Source organism: Cryptomeria japonica, unplaced genomic scaffold, assembly GCF_030272615.1.
Source record: "Cryptomeria japonica unplaced genomic scaffold, Sugi_1.0 HiC_scaffold_52, whole genome shotgun sequence".
Classification (NCBI taxonomy): domain Eukaryota; kingdom Viridiplantae; phylum Streptophyta; class Pinopsida; order Cupressales; family Cupressaceae; genus Cryptomeria; species Cryptomeria japonica.
This window is the reverse complement of record NW_026728874.1, coordinates 320001-335000: the sequence shown is the minus strand read 5'-3', so window position 1 is coordinate 335000 and position 15000 is coordinate 320001. Positions and strand designations below refer to the sequence as shown.

The 15000-nt window shown below is 59.8% G+C and overlaps 1 non-coding gene across 1 annotated transcript; it reads left to right on the top strand.

The window, feature by feature from the left end:
- The first annotated feature begins 11794 nt into the window (after window positions 1–11794).
- Window positions 11795–11913, top strand: LOC131862861 (5S ribosomal RNA). Its single transcript, XR_009361797.1, has one exon. It is a non-coding gene; the product is annotated as a 5S ribosomal RNA (ribosomal RNA).
- The last annotated feature ends 3087 nt before the right edge of the window (window positions 11914–15000 follow it).

Here is a 15000-nt window from a genome sequence, read left to right as displayed (position 1 = left end):
GGTCACCTCGAAGCGGTCTAAGAATCGGGCGCACTTGGGGCGACTACCAGTGCCAACCCCTTATCCCGCGGTGCGTCCGACACACAGAAATTTCCAAGGCGGCCAAGGAGCCTCCCCGCATAGCAATCGGGGTGTGAGGTTACGGATGCAGCATTGATAGCAATCGAGGTGTGAGGCGAAGGATGCAGAAGTGAGAGCCGAGGGATGTAGCAGAGATAGCAATCGGGGTGTGTGATGCAGAAGAGATAGCAATCGAGGTGTGCGGTGGGAAGGGCCCAGCAGCCAGAATGCATGAAGCGACGGATGAAGCAGTGATGACAACCGGGCTGTGAGGAGAGGAGGGATGCAGCCAAGAAAGCAATCAGGGCTCGAGGCAAGGGATGCATCAAGGATAGCAATCATGTTGTGAGGCGAGATTCCAAAGGCTAAACGTGAGAGGCTGCAGGGTCGACTCAGAGAGGTCTATGCATGTGAGAGGCTGAAAGCAAGGTCGACTCGGAGCGGTCTATGCATCGGGCGCGCTTGGGGCGACTACCAGTGCCAACCCCTTATCCCGCGACGCGTCCGACAAAGAGAACGTTCCAAGGCGGCAGAGGAGGTTACCAGCCGAAGGATGCAGTAGCAATAACAGGTATAGTTCCGCGGCGGCCGAGAAGACTCACCGCATAGGAATCGGGATGCGAGGCGAGGGATGCGGCGGGAAGGCCCCGACGGCTAAACGGAAGAGGCTGCAGGGCCGCCTCGGAATGGTCCAAGCATCGGATGCGATTGGGACGACTACCAGTGCCAACCCCTTATCCCGCGATGCGTCCGATACACAGATAGTTCCAAGGCGGCCGAGGAGCCTCACCGCATATCAATCGGGGTGCGAGGCGAGGGATGGGGCGGGAAGGCCCCAACGGCTAGACGGAAGAGGCTTCAGGGCCACCTCGGAATGGTCCAAGCATCGGACGCGCTTGGGGCGACTGCCAGTGCCAACCCCTTATCCCGCGATGCGTCCGATACACAGATGGTTCCAAGGCGGCCGAGGAGCCTCACCGCATAGCAATCGGGGGTGCGAGGCGAGGGATGGGGCGGGAAGGCCCCAACGGCTAGACGGAAGAGGCTTCAGGGCCGCCTAGGAATGGTCCAAGCATCGGACACGCTTGGGGCGACTACCAGTGACAGCCCCCTATCCCGCGATGCGTCCGATACGAAGATGGTTCCAAGGCGGCCGAGGAGCCTCACCGCATAGCAATCGGGGTGCGAGGTGGGGGATGCGGCGAGATGGCCCCAACGGCTAGACGGAAGAGGCCACAGGGCCGCGTCGGAATAGTCCAAGCATCGGACGCGCTTGGGGCGACTACCAGTGACAACCCCTTATCCCGCGATGCGTCCGATACGAAGATAGTTCCAAGGCGGCCGAGGAGCCTCACCGCATAGCAATCGGGGTGCGAGGTGGGGGATGCGGCGAGATGGCCCCAACGGCTAGACGGAAGAGGCTGCAGGGCCGCCTCGGAATAGTCCAAGCATCGGACGCGCTTGGGGCCACTACCAGTGACAACCCCTTATCCCGCAATGCGTCCGATACGAAGATAGTTCCAAGGCGGCCGAAGAGCCTCACCGCATAGCAATCGGGGTGCGAGGTGGGGGATGCGGCGAGATGGCCCCAACGGCTAGACGGAAGAGGCCACAGGGCCGCCTCGGAATAGTCCAAGCATCGGACGCGCTTGGGGCGACTACCAGTGACAACCCCTTATCCCGCGATGCGTCCGATACGAAGATAGTTCCCAGGCGGCCGAGGAGCCTCACCGCATAGCAATCGGGGTGCGAGGCGAGGGATGCGGCGAGATGGCCCCAAAGGCTAGACGGAAGAGGCTGCAGGGCTGCCTCGGAATAGTCCAAGCATCGGACGCGCTTGGGGCGACTACCACTGCCAACCCCTTATCCCGCGATGCGTCCGATACACAGATAGTTCCGAGGCGGCCGAGGAGGTGGGGGATGCAGCGAGATGGCCCCAACGGCTAGACGGAAGAGGCTGCAGGGCCGCCTCGGAATAGTCCAAGCATCGGACGCGCTTGGGGCGACTACCAGTGACAACCCCTTATCCCGCGATGCGTCCGATACACAGATAGTTCCGAGGCGGCCAAGGAGCCTCACCGCATAGCAATCGTGGTGCGAGGTGGGGGATGCGGCGAGATGGCCCCAACGGCTAGACGGAAGAGGCTGCAGGGCCGCCTCGGAATGGTCCAAGCATCGGATGCGCTTGGGGCGACTACCACTGCCAACCCCTTATCCCGCGATGCGTCCGATACACAGATAGTTCCAAGGCGGCCGAGGAGCCTCACAGCATAGCAATCAGGGTGCGAGGCGAGGGATGCGGCGAGAAAGCCCCAACGGCTAGAGGGAAGAGGCTTCAGGTCCGCCTCGGAATGGTCCAAGCATCGGACGCGCTTGGGGCGACTACCAGTGACAACCCCTTATCCCGCGACGCGTCCGATACACAGATAGTTCCAAGGCGGCCGAGGAGCCTCACCGCATAGCAATCGGGGTGCGAGGCGAGGGATGCGGCGAGAAGGACCCAACGGCTACACGGAAGAGGCTTCGGGGCCGCCTCGGAATGGTCCAAGCATCGGACGCGCTTGGGGCGACTACCAGTGACAACCCCTTATCCCGCGACGCGTCCGATACACAGATAGTTCCAAGGCGGCCGAGGAGCCTCACCGCATAGCAATCGGGGTGCGAGGCGAGGGATGCGGCGAGAAGGACCCAACGGCTACACGGAAGAGGCTTCGGGGCCGCCTCGGAATGGTCCAAGCATCGGACGCGCTTGGGGCGACTACCAGTGACAACCCCTTATCCCGCGACGCGTCCGATACACAGATAGTTCCAAGGCGGCCGAGGAGCCTCACCGCATAGCAATCGGGGTGCGAGGCGAGGGATGCGGCGAGAAGGACCCAACGGCTAGACGGAAGAGGCTTCGGGTCCGCCTCGGAATGGTCCAAGCATCGGACGCGCTTGGGGCGACTACCAGTGACAACCCCTTATCCCGCGACGCGTCCGATACACAGATAGTTCCAAGGCGGCCGAGGAGCCTCACCGCATAGCAATCGGGGTGCGAGGCGAGGGATGCGGCGAGAAGGACCCAACGGCTAGACGGAAGAGGCTTCGGGTCCGCCTCGGAATGGTCCAAGCATCGGACGCGCTTGGGGCGACTACCAGTGACAACCCCTTATCCCGCGACGCGTCCGATACACAGATAGTTCCAAGGCGGCCGAGGAGCCTCACCGCATAGCAATCGGGGTGCGAGGCGAGGGATGCGGCGAGAAGGACCCAACGGCTAGACGGAAGAGGCTTCGGGTCCGCCTCGGAATGGTCCAAGCATCGGACGCGCTTGGGGCGACTACCAGTGACAACCCCTTATCCCGCGACGCGTCCGATACACAGATAGTTCCGAGGCGGCCGAGGAGCCTCACCGCATAGCAATCGGGGTGCGAGGCGAAGGATGCGGCGAGAAGGACCCAACGGCTAGACGGAAGAGGCTTCGGGTCCGCCTCGGAATGGTCTAAGCATCGGACGCGCTTGGGGCGACTACCAGTGACAACCCCTTATCCCGCGACGCGTCCGATACACAGATAGTTCCAAGGCGGCCGAGGAGCCTCACCGCATAGCAATCGGGGTGCGAGGCGAGGGATGCGGCGAGAAGGACCCAACGGCTAGACGGAAGAGGCTTCAGGGCCGCCTCGGAATGGTCCAAGCATCGAACGCGCTTGGGGCGACTACCAGTGACAACCCCTTATCCCGCGACGCGTCCGATACACAGATAGTTCCGAGGCGGCCGAGGAGCCTCACCGCATAGCAATCGGGGTGCGAGGCGAGGGATGCGGCGAGAAGGACCCAACGGCTAGACGGAAGAGGCTTCAGGGCCGCCTCGGAATGGTCCAAGCATCGGACGCGCTTGGGGCGACTACCAGTGACAACCCCTTATCCCGCGACGCGTCCGATACACAGATAGTTCCGAGGCGGCCGAGGAGCCTCACCGCATAGCAATCGGGGTGCGAGGCGAGGGATGCGGCGAGAAGGACCCAACGGCTAGACGGAAGAGGCTTCAGGGCCGCCTCGGAATGGTCCAAGCATCGGACGCGCTTGGGGCGACTACCAATGACAACCCCTTATCCCGCGACGCGTCCGATACACAGATAGTTCCGAGGCGGCCGAGGAGCCTCACCGCATAGCAATCGGGGTGCGAGGCGAGGGATGCGGCGAGAAGGACCCAACGGCTAGACGGAAGAGGCTTCAGGGCCGCCTCGGAATGGTCCAAGCATCGGACGCGCTTGGGGCGACTACCAGTGACAACCCCTTATCCCGCGACGCGTCCGATACACAGATAGTTCCGAGGCGGCCGAGGAGCCTCACCGCATAGCAATCGGGGTGCGAGGCGAGGGATGCGGCGAGAAGGACCCAACGGCTAGACGGAAGAGGCTTCAGGGCCGCCTCGGAATGGTCCAAGCATCGGACGCGCTTGGGGCGACTACCGTTGCCAACCCCTTATCCCGCGATGCGTCTGATACACAGATAGTTCCGAGGCGGCCGAGGAGCCTCACCGCATAGCAATCGGGTTGCGAGGCAGATTATTGGGAAGGGAACCCCCTGGGATGCGGCTCAAGCAGTGCCCAAAGGGACTGGAATGCGGAATCACATCGAGAGACCCAAATGCTATACGAGGGCTCAAATCGAATTATCGATTTGGCCACGACATGGACGCATCGGAACGACTACCTTTGCCGAACCACTCGCAATTGCATCCATACCGAAACCAATAGACATTTCCGTTAGAGCCCTCGCATAGCATTCGGGAATCTCGCATGCCCCTCTAAATCGACCAATGCTGGCGCTCAATGAAAATCCGAGCGCTACCACCGTTCGAGCGCCAGCATTGGTCGAGTTAGAGGGGCACGGGGGAGAATGCTCCAGTCAACACCTCCCCTATATAAGTTATTTGTCCGATTCTCGCACAACCGTAGTCTGCCTCGTCGAATCAAACAACGGTCCCAGATTCCGACTTCCGTTCCGTAGAGACCCAAAAGCTAGATGGAGGCTCGCAAGAAAGAGAGTCGGCGCATAGCAATCGGGTTTCTCGAACGTTTAGGGACCGAGCTCACTTGCGGATAGGGCAAAATCCGCCAAGCAACCCAAAAGCTAGACGGGGGCTCGAATCGAATCGCCTAGGCGGCCACAACAACGACGTGTTGGATCGACTACCAGTGCCAAACCATTCAGCAAGACTAGTCTGTGTCGAGGCCGGATAGAGATTCTCAGAGAGCGCCCGCATAGCATTTAGGAGACCTGCCGCGTCCCTCACACTCGACAAATGGTGGTGCACGTTTATAAATCCGAGCGATCCCAACCCTTTCAAGCACCAACATCGGTCGAGATAGAGGGGCACGGAGGGGGCTGCGTGAGACAACACAGTCCCCTATATAAGTTATTTGTCCGATTCTCACACATCCGAAGAATGGTCATCAAATCGGACAACAGCCCAAACTTCCGACTTCCGTCCCAGAAAGCCCAAGAGCTATCTAAAACGTTCATGGCCGGAACTCGATCGCGGCTATACCAGTCCGCCAAGCAACCCAAAAGCTAGACTGGAGCTCTAGTCGAATCACCTCTGTGGCCATTGCAAGGACGTGTTGGAGCGACTACCATTGCCGAACCATTCCGCAGGTCGAGTCCATACCAAGGCCGCATAGAGATTCACGATGAGCTCCTGCATAGCAATCAGGAGACTTGCCGTGTCCATCACAATCGATAAATCCTGGTGCAAGATTTTTGCATCCGAGCGCTCCAACCAGTCGAGCACCAGCATCAATCGACATAAACGGGCACGGGGGGAGGATGCTCGAGAACACTACCTCCCCTATATAAGTTATTTGTCCGATTCTCAAGCAGCCGAAGTCTAGTCATCGAATCGGGTCAAAGACCACAACTTCCGACTTTACCCACAATGCAAGTCATCGAATCGAACATCGGCCCCCGAGTCGGACTCCATGCGTATGTCAGGTCATCGGACCCAAATTCCGCCTTCCTGCGCATGGCGGGCCATCAATATCAACTCGGTCATCGGACCCAAACTCCGCCTTTTTGCGTATGGCACGCCTTCAAATCGGTCATCGGACCCAAATTCCGCCTTCCTGTGCATGGCGGGCCATCAACATCAACTCGGTCATCGGACCCAAATTCCGCCTTTCTGCGCATGGCACGCCATCAACTCGGTCATCGGACCCAAATTCCGCCTTCCTGCGCATGGCAGGTCATCGGACACAAATTCAGACCTCGCCAATATGCCTACGTATCGAATCGGTCATCGGACCCAACTTCCGACTTCATCCATACTGTAGGGTCTTTGAGGTTGGCGCGGTGCGCTCAACCCAGGGAGTCGACCCATCGAAGCATACACCTCCCCTATATAAGCTATTTGTCCGATTCCCACACCTGTGTAGTTTGCACCTCTGACCAGGACATCGACCCCAACTTCCGAACTCGACTGCAACGACGGCACCAGCGCCTTGGTGCGCACCTTGCGACGCACAGTCCCAACATTCGCCTTCCTGCACATGGCAGGTCATCGGACCCAAATTCCGACCTCGCGAGTATGCCTACATATCGAATCGGTCATCGGACCCAACTTCCGACTTCATCCATACCGTAGGGTCTTTGAGGTTGGCGCGGTGCGCTCAACCCGGGGAGTCGACCCAACGAAGCATACACCTCCCCTATATAAGCTATTTGTCCGATTCCCACACCTGTGTAGTTTGCACCTCCGATCAAGACATCGACCCCAACTTCCGAACTCGCCTCCAACGACCGAACCAGCGCCTTGGTGCGCACCTTGCAACGCACAGTGCCAACATTCGCCTTCCTGCACGTGGCAGGTCATCGGACCCAAATTCCGACCTCGCGAGTATGCCTACATATCGAATCGGTCATCGGACCCAACTTCCGACTTCATCCATACCGTAGGGTCTTTGAGGTTGGCGCGGTGCGCTCAACCCGGGGAGTCGACCCAACGAAGCATACACCTCCCCTATATAAGCTATTTGTCCGATTCCCACACCTGTGTAGCTTGCACCTCCGATCAGGACATCGACCCCAACTTCCGAACTCGACTAAAAAGACCGCACCAGCGCCTTGGTGTGCACCTTGCAACGCACAGTGTCAACATTCGCCTTCCTGCACATGGCAGGTCATCGGACCCAAATTCCGACCTCATGAGCATACCTACTAATCGAATTGGTCATCGGACCCAACTTCCGACTTCATCCATACCGTAGGGTCTTTGAGGTTGGCGCGGTGCGCTCAACCTGGGGAGTCGACCCATCGAAGCATACACCTCCCCTATATAAGCTATTTGTCCGATTCCGACACCTGTGTAGTTTGCACCTCCGCTCAGGACATCGACCCCAACTTCCGAACTCGCCTGCAACGACCGAACCAGCGCCTTGGTGCGCACCAAAAGTGCGCACTTTTGGAGGGCACTTTTGTGCGCTCCAAAGGTGCGCACTTTTGGAGGGCACTTTTCTGCGCTCCAAAGGTGCGCACTTTTGGAGGGCACTTTTTGGAGGGCACTTTTCTGCGCTCCAAAGGTGCGCACTTTTGGAGGGCACTTTTTGGAGGGCACTTTTCTGCGCTCCAAAGGTGCGCACTTTTGGAGGGCACTTTTTGGAGGGCACTTTTCTGCGCTCCAAAGGTGCGCACTTTTGGAGGGCACTTTTTGGAGGGCACTTTTCTGCGCTCCAAAGGTGCGCACTTTTGGAGGGCACTTTTTGGAGGGCACTTTTCTGCGCTCCAAAGGTGCGCACTTTTGGAGGGCACTTTTCTGCGCTCCAAAGGTGCGCACTTTTGGAGGGCACTTTTTGGAGGGCACTTTTCTGCGCTCCAAAGGTGCGCACTTTTGGAGGGCACTTTTTGGAGCTCCAAAGGTGCGCACTTTTGGAGGGCACTTTTTGGAGGGCACTTTTCTGCGCTCCAAAGGTGCGCACTTTTGGAGGGCACTTTTGTGCACTCCAAAGGTGCGCACTTTTGGAGGGCACTTTTCCTGTGCTCCAAAGGTGCACACCTAGGTGAGCACCTTCGACCACACCTTGTAGCACACCAAACTCTGACTTTCGACTTCATCCGCAATGCAGGGTCTTTGAGGTTGGCGCAATGCGCACAACCAGGGGAGTCGACCCATCAAACCCAACACCTCCCCTATATAAGCTATTTGTCTGATTCTCATACATGCGTAGCCTGCAGGAGCAATTAGGACATCGACCCCAACTTTCGGCTTCTAAACGAAAACAAGGTCTTTGAGGTTGGTGTAATGCGAACAACTAGGGGAGTCAACCCATCAAACCCAACACCTCCCCTATATAAGCTATTTGTCTGATTCTCATACATGTGTAGTCTACAGGAGCAATTAGGACATCGACCCCAACTTTTGACTTCTTAACGAAAACAAGGTCTTTGAGGTTGACGTAATGCGCACAACCAGGGGAGTCGACCCATCAAACCCAACACCTCCCCTATATAAGCTATTTGTCCGATTCTCATACATGTGTAGCCTGCAGGAGCCATTAGGACATTGACCCCAACTTTTGACTTCTTAACGAAAACAAGGTCTTTGAGGTTGGCGTAATGCGCACAACCAAGGGAGTTGACCCATCAAACCCAACACCTCCCCTATATAAGCTATTTGTCTGATTCTCATACATGTGTAGCCTGCAACAACGATTAGGACATCCACCCCAACTTCTGAATTCGTCTGCGTTGACCGCACCAAAGGTGCACGCCTTGGTGCTCACCAAAATCCGACTTCCGACTTCTTCTGCTATGCGGGGTCTTTGAGGTTGGCGCAGTGCGCACAACCAGGGGAGTCAACCCACCGAATGCAACACCTCCCCTATATAAGCTATTTGTCTGATTCTCATACATGCGTAGACTGCAGCAATGATTAGGACATCCACCCCAACTTTTGACTTCTTAAACAAGACAGGGTCTTTGAAGTTGGTGCAGTGCACACAACCAGGGGAGTCGACCCATCAAACGCAACACCTCCCCTATATAAAGCTATTTGTCCGATTCTCATACGTGTAGTCTGCAGCAGCGATTAGGACATCGACCCCAACTTCCGAATTCGTTTGCATTGACCGCACCAAAGGTGCACGCCTTGGTGTGCACCCTGGAGTGCACTTTGGTGCTCACCTCGGTGCACACTTTGGTGTGCACCTCGGTGTGCACCAAAGGTGCGCACCTTGGAGCGCACCAAAGGTGTACACTTTGGAGCGCACCACATAGGGTCTTTGAGAGGTTGGCGCAGTGCGCACACCAAGGTGGGTGTTGAGGTGCGTGCCGAGGTGGGTGGGTGCTAGGGTGCGCTCCATGGTGGGTGCCAGGGTGGGTGCGTGCTAGGGTGGATTCCAAAGAGGGTCATAGGGTGGGTGCCAAGGTGGGTTGGTGATATAGTGGGTTCAAAGGTGGGTACTAGGGTGGGTTCCAAGGTGGGTCACAAGTTGGGTGCCAGGATGCGTGGGTGTTAGGTTGGGTGCCAAGGTGGGCTCCTGCGTGGGTGGGTGCTAGGGTGGGTTTCAAGGTGGACGCGAGGGCGGGTGCCAAGGTGGGTAACAAGTTGGGTGTTAGGATGGGTGAGTGCTAGAGTGGGTGCCAAGGTGGGTGGGTGCTAAGGTGGATGCCAAGGTGGTTCACAGGGTGGGTGGGTTCTAGGGTGAGTTCCAAGGTGGGTCACAGGTTCAGTGCTAGGGTGGGTGTCAAGGCGGGTGTCGAGGTGCCTGGGTGCTAGGGTGTGGATGCCAATGTGGGTCATAGGGTGGGTACTAGGGTGGGCTGCAATGTGGGTGCCAAGGTGGGTAACATGCTCGGTGGGTTCTAAATTGGGTGCCAGGGTGGGTGTGCACCCACCTTGCCCGAGGTGGGTGCCAAGGTGCCAGTGTGGGTGGGTGCTAAGGTGGATGCCAAGGTGGGTGAGAAGGTGGGTGATAGGTTGAGTGGTAGGATGGGTGGGTGCCAAGATGGGTCACAGGGTGGGTGCAAGGGTGGGTAGGTGCTAGGGTTGGTGTCAGGGTGGGTGGGTGCTAGGTTGGGTTCCAAGGTGGGTGCGAGGGTGAGTGTCAAGGTGGGTCACAGGTTAGGTGCTAGGATGGGTGAGTGCTAGGGTGCAAAGGTGCCAGGGTGGGTGCTAGGATGGGTCGATGCTAGGGTGAGTGGCAAGGTGGGTCCACAAGTGTCAAGGTGGGTGCCGAGGTGGGTGCCAAGTCGGCGACTGCTATGGTGGATGCCAAGGTGGGTCACGGGGTGGGTGCCAAGTTGCTAGGTTGGGTTCCAAGGTGGGTGCCAACGTGGGTGCTAGGGTGCGTGGGTTAAAGGGTGTGTCACAACGTGGGTGCCAGGATGGGTGCGCACCCACACTGGCCAAGACGGGTGCGGGTGCAAGGTTGGGTTCCAAGCCCGGTCACAGGCTGGGTGCTAGGATGGGTGGGTGCCAAGGTGGGCACCAGGGTGGGTGCACCCACCCTGGCCAAGGTGGGTCACGGGGTGGGTCCTAGGGTGGGTAACGGGGTGGGTACTAAGGTGCGTGCCAAGGTGGGTCATAGGGTGGGTGCCAAGGTGGGCACCAGGGTGGGTGTGCACCAACCCTAGCCAGGGTAGGTCACGGGGTGGTTGTCGGGGTGGGCGTCAAGGAGCCAAGGTGGGTGGCAAGTAGCCAAGTTGCGTGCCAAGGTGGGTGTCGGGGTGGGTGCCAAGGATCCAAGGTGGGTGCCAAGGAACCAAGGTGGGTGTCTGGGTGGGTGCCGAGGTGGGAGCCAGGGTGGGTCCCAAGGTGAGTGCAAAGGTGGGTGCCAGGGTCAAGGTGAGTGCCAATGTGGGTTCCAAGGTGCCAGGGTCAGGGTGAGTGCCAATGTGGGTTCAAAGGTGCTAAGTTGGGTGCGAGGTTGGGTGCGAGGGTGGGTGGGTGCCAAGGTGTGCTAGGTGGAAGCCCGGGTGGGTCGGCATCCCATGGGTGTCGAGTTGGGTGCCTGATGGGTGCTTCTTGTCAAGTTTTAGTCGTCGGGACTCATTTCGAGCCTTAGAGGTCGTTTCTTGTCCGGTTGCCCTGTCTTCGACCTGGGAACCCAATTTTGGTCCTCGGGTCCCATTTTTTTTTGTCTCGCATCCCACTTTTGGCCTGTGGCCTTTTCGGGGTCGATTCTCGTTTTGGGCATCAGAGCATGTTTCTTCTCCTAAAACCCAATATTTGTTTATTAAGTCTCGGAACACATTTTTGTTCTCGTGGACCCATCATGGGTCTTGGAACGCATTTGTGGTCCTTGGGTCCCATTTTGCATCCCGAAACTTGTGTTTTGGTGCTTGATCCCTATTTTGGGTGCCCACCTTGCACCAAGTGCGCACCCGGGGCAAACCGAGCGCCTTGGTGCACCGGGGCAAGATCGAGCGTGCACCCGAGGCACCCCGAACATGCACCAAGGTGCACTCGGCCCACATGTGAGCGCAGGTCGTTGCGCCCGAGGTGGTGTGTGGGCACCGCGTTGCAGACGGGACACTGCACGCACACGACGCCCCCTCCAGGTGCACGCACGTAGGCCGGGCCGGGTGCACACCCGACGCCCTAGCAAGGTGCGCGCACCCGGGCAGGGCTCACACTTGGCGAACGGGGCGCACTTCGCGAGGGAGGGTGTGCACCTCGACGGGGGTGGGTGGCCGGGGTGGATTCGCACGTGGGTCGCGGTTTGCTAAGTACACACTGCGACAAGCTCATAACGGGTGCGATCATACCAGCGTTAGTGCACCGGATCCCATCAGAACTCCGCAGTTAAGCGCGCTTGGGCCGGAGTAGTACTGGGATGGGTGACCTCCCGGGAAGTCCCGGTGTTGCACCCTTTTTTAGTTTTTCGCCGGGCGTCGCAATGCTATTTGAATAAACCTTTTGCCCGTTTGCGTTCTCGTCGGGGCCGGGCCGGGCCGGGGTGCGCTGCCCGCACTACCGCGCGCGCGGGGGGCGACACCGAGCGCGCACCCGAGGCGCCCCGAGCACACAGGCCACGGTGCAACCCGGGCGTTGTGCGCGCACCCCGGTGCGCCCGAGGTGCTGCGCGCGCACCCAGGTGAAATCGGTGTGCACCTCGGCCAGTGCGCGCTCGGTCGAGTCGCGCACGTTGGCCAAGGTGCACGGTGATGTTTCTTACTCTAAGGTTCCGCACCAGACGCCCGGGACAGGTGAGCGAAGCTGGGCGGGGCCGGGTGCGCGGCCGGGGCAGGTGCACGCAGCTGGAGAGAGCTTTGGAGCACACTTCGGAGCGCACCAATGATGCGCTCCATTCAAAAGTTTCCTGAAAAGGCAAAAAAAGTTGAGATTATAGAATTTCCCACTTGAGAGATTGTAAAAAAAAAAAATTTAAAATGAAGGAAACGCGGGTGCCAAGGTGTGCGCAGCCCAGCCAAGGTGTGCGCACCAAGGCGCCCACCCTGGCGAAGGTGCACGCAAGGTGCGCACCCGAGGCAAACCGGACAATTAACCCAACTTTCGACTTCGCGCGCACCTTGGAGCGCACTTCGGAGCGCTCCTTGGTGCGCACCAATCTTGGGCACCTCGGAGTGCACCATGGCGCCCACCAAGGTGCGCACCCGGGGCAAACCGAGCTCCGACTTCGTGCGCACCTTGGAGCGCACGAAAGGTGCGCACCATGGCGCCCACCAAGGTGCGCAGCCCAGCCAAGGCGTGCGCATCAAGGTGCGCACCCTGGCGAAGGTGCGCACCCGGGGCAAACCGAGCTCCGACTTCGTGCGCACCTTGGAGCGCACAAAAGGTGCGCAACCCAGCCAAGGTGTGCGCACCCCGGTCAAACCGAGCTCCGAATCGTGCGCACCAGAGGTGCACGCCATCGTGCGCACCTTGGAGCACACTTCGGAGCCCTCCTTGGTGCGCGCCGATGTTGCGCACCTCGGAGCGCACCCGGGGAAAACAATGCAATTAACCCGACTTTCGACTTCGTGGGCACCTCGGAGCGCTCTCGGGTTCGCACCTCGGAGCACACCGAGGTGCGCACCTTTGATGCGCTGCCTTCACCAATTTCCAGAAAAGGCAAGAAAACATTGAGAAGGTGTGCGCACCGAGGTGCCCACCCTGGCGAAGGTGCACGCGAGGTGCGCACCCGGGGCAAACCGGGCTCCGACTTCGTGCACGCCGCACCTTGGAGCACACTTCGGAGCGCTCCTTGGTGCGCACCAGGGCGCGCAACCCAGCCGAGGTGCCCACCCCGGCGAAGGTGCACGCGAGGTGCGCACCCGGGGCAAACCGGGCTCCGACTTCGTGCACGCCATGGTGCCCACCGCGGCGAAGGTGCACGCGAGGTGCGCACCCGGGGCAAACCGGGCTCCGACTTCGTGCACGCCGCACCTTGGAGCACACTTCGGAGCGCTCCTTGGTGCGCACCATGGTGCCCACCAGGGCGCGCAACCCCGCCGAAGGTGCACGCGAGGTGCGCACCCGGGGCAAACCGGGCTCCGACTTCGTGCACGCCGCACCTTGGAGCACACTTCGGAGCGCTCCTTGGTGCGCACCATGGTGCCCACCAGGGCGCGCAACCCCGCCGAAGGTGCACGCGAGGTGCGCACCCGGGGCAAACCGGGCTCCGACTTCGTGCACGCCATGGTGCGCACCGCGGCGAAGGTGCGCACCCGGGGCAAACCGGGCTCCGACTTCGTGCACGCCGCACCTTGGAGCACACTTCGGAGCGCTCCTTGGTGCGCACCAGGGCGCGCAACCCAGCCGAGGTGCCCACCCCGGCGAAGGTGCACGCGAGGTGCGTACCCGGGGCAAACCGGGCTCCGACTTCGTGCACGCCGCACCTTGGAGCACACTTCGGAGCGCTCCTTGGTGCGCACCATGGTGCCCACCAGGCCGCGCAACCCAGCCAAGGTGTGCGCACCAAGGTGCACGCGAGGTGCGCACCCGGGGCAAACCGGGGTCCGACTTCGTGCACGCCGCACCTTGGAGCACACATCGGGGCGCTCCCGGGTTCGCACCGGCGTTGCGCACCGTGGTGGGCACCTCGGAGCACACCAAGGTGGGCAGCGAGGTGCGCACCTTTGATGCGATGCCTTCACTAATTTCCATAAAAGGCAAAAAAAAAACGAGATTTTAAAATTTCCGTTTTGAAAGATAGTGAGAAAAAGGGAATGCTGGTGCCATCTTGAGCCCGCCCTGGTGCGCAGCCCAGCCAAGGTGTGCGCACCAAGGTGCCCACCCTGGCGAAGGTGCGCGCCCGGGCAATTAACCCAACTTCCAACTTCGCGCGCGCCAGGGTGGGAGCGCACCCAACAACCGGGCCTGGGAAGAGCCAATGCGAGAAACCCCACCAAACGCTCTGACAAAAAAAGAGGGGGCGCTCCAGTAACCCCGCTTCGGAGCGCACCCTGGGCAAACCCAGCCAAGGTGCCCACCCCGGCCAAGGTGCAGGCGAGGTGCGCACCCGGGGCAAACCGGGCTCCGACAACGTGCACGCCGCACCTTGGAGCACACTTCGTAGCGCTCCCGGGTGCGCACCTCAGAGCACACCAAGGTGGGCAGCGAGGTGCGCACCTTTGATGCGCTGCCTTCACTAATTTCCAGAAAAGGCAAAAAAAAAAGGAGATTTTAAAATTTCCGTTTTGAAAGATAGTGAAAAAAACGGAACGCGCGTGCCATCTTGAGCCCGCCCTGGTGCGCAGCCCAGGTAAGGTGCCCACCCTGGCAAAGGTGCGCACCCGGGCAATTAACCCTACTTCCGACTTCGTGCGCGCCAGGGTGGCAACCGGGCCTCGGAAGAGCCAATGCGAGAAACCCCACCAAACGCTCCGACAAAAAAAGAGGCGGCGCTCCAATAACCCCGCTTCGGAGCGCAGCCGGGGCAAACCCAGCCAAGGTGCCCACCCCGACGAAGGTGCACGCGAGGTGCGCACCCGGGGCAAACCGGGCTCCGACAACGT